Here is a 1,882-nt window from a genome sequence, read left to right on the forward strand (position 1 = left end):
TGACACTCATAAATAGGGTGTCCTCTTCCACATATATCACAAGCTATATGGTGTACATTTTGCATCGAAGCTACAGTTAGCTTTCGTATTTCTTTAGCCATAGCATCAAGTTGTACTTGCGCAGATGTAGTAGCATCAACTTGGTGAACACTAGTTGATTTTATTCTTTCCACACTATCAGAGGGCCACTGATTAGCATCTTCGGATAACTCATCAAGAGTTATAACTATCTCCTCTGGAGTCTTCTTCATAAAGGGGCCTCCAACTGCATTGCTCAATGTTCTATGCGAGGTCGGTGTCAATCCATCCCAAAAATCTTGGAGTTGCATCCAGAGTTCAATTTTGCTATGTTGACACCTCCTAACTATCTCCTTAAAACTCTCTCATTCTTCAAAAATAGTTTCATTCTCTTTCTGGCAGAAGTTATGGATTTCTCTTCTAAACTTGATCATCTTAGCTGAGGAAAAATATTTATCAAGAAATATTCTGGTCATTTCCTTCCATGTTCTAATTGATCCATTCGATAAGCTTCGAAGCCATTGCTTCGCATCATCTTTAAGTGAAAAGGGGAATGCCCTTAAATGCACTGCATCTTGTGACACCCCATTGTATTGAAAGGTGTTCATAATCTCCTCGAAGTCCATCATATGCATGTTTGGATCTTCGTTCATCTTTCATCTGAAAATGCAGTTATTTTGAATGGTTTGAAGCAAACCTTGCTTCAGCTCGAAATTATTGGCTGCCTCAGCAGTTATCCTTGCAGCTGCCTCTACCTCATTGTGATCGTTATTAGCCATGTGTTCTTTGTTTGAAGGTTGCCCCAGTAACCTTACGGTAAACTCTTTCTCCTTCCTCAGTTGCCGCAGGTGTTTTTCAAATTCCGGATTGTATGGTATTGCTTATTTACAAGAAGATCGTGTTATACATTATGGACTTAACTTATTGCTCTGCACACGGAGGAGAAACCCGTGAAGAACAAAATAAAAGTAAAAAAAAAAAATTCCTGAATTAGCACTACAAACTATTTCAAACACTATTGATTGACAATTCCAGGCAACGGTGCCAAAATTTGACGAGCACAAAACACACACTTAAATTATGCTCGCTAGTCAAAGATAGTATAGTATAATATCGTGCCTGCAGGGATTAGAGTCAAATAGTATTATCATAGTTTGTAGCTAGAGTGCAATCTAGGAGGATCAACAGTTAAGATTTATGTGGTTAATACTAAAATTAATTAAGAATCTAAAGCTAATTGACTAATGACAATCGAAGCAAGGCCTAAGCAAAGGAAGATATCAGTGGAAGAGGATATGGATTTGACAGAATAAGTGCAAGATAATTGTTCAGGATTTCACTCTAGATAATTCACTTTTAATGTTCAAGTGAGTCTCTCGAATTCACTTAATTATCAGTACAATTGTTTAGTAAAAACTCCTCTCTCGAATAAGTCTCAACCTCTCAATATGAACCAATTTAAGCACTGTGAATTTATGTAAGAATTCGTAGTGGATCAGTCTTTAGAAAAACCTCTTTCGATTATTATCCTAACTAGGTTTAATCAATAATTCAACTAGCCTCTTTCGAATACTTAGAAGAATATATGAACTCAAACAACAATATAATGCAAAGATATCACAAGTTATGCCTCTTTCGATTACAAGAACAAGTGAATATAGATGCAATAATTAAATCTTCCAAAAATGATTCAACTATATAAAAATAGAGCTATAATCCACAAACAATCATCAATACACCAAATCCATCAAAACCCAAAAGGATCTACTCCATAGACACGGAGAAGTTCTTCACAAATGTAACTAAAGTATATGAAAACATAAATTCAATCCAAACCCGGATCTTAAGTGAGGGAGGAATGATG

The 1,882-nt window shown here is 35.9% G+C and overlaps 1 non-coding gene across 1 annotated transcript; it reads left to right on the forward strand.

Moving 5' to 3' along the window:
* The first annotated feature begins 339 nt into the window (after positions 1-339).
* On the forward strand, positions 340-446 carry LOC142169985 (small nucleolar RNA R71). The gene has a single exon (XR_012699604.1). It is a non-coding gene; the product is annotated as a small nucleolar RNA R71 (small nucleolar RNA).
* Positions 447-1,882: the final 1,436 nt, after the last annotated feature.

Source organism: Nicotiana tabacum, chromosome 15 (genome assembly GCF_000715075.1).
Source record: "Nicotiana tabacum cultivar K326 chromosome 15, ASM71507v2, whole genome shotgun sequence".
NCBI lineage: Eukaryota > Viridiplantae > Streptophyta > Magnoliopsida > Solanales > Solanaceae > Nicotiana > Nicotiana tabacum.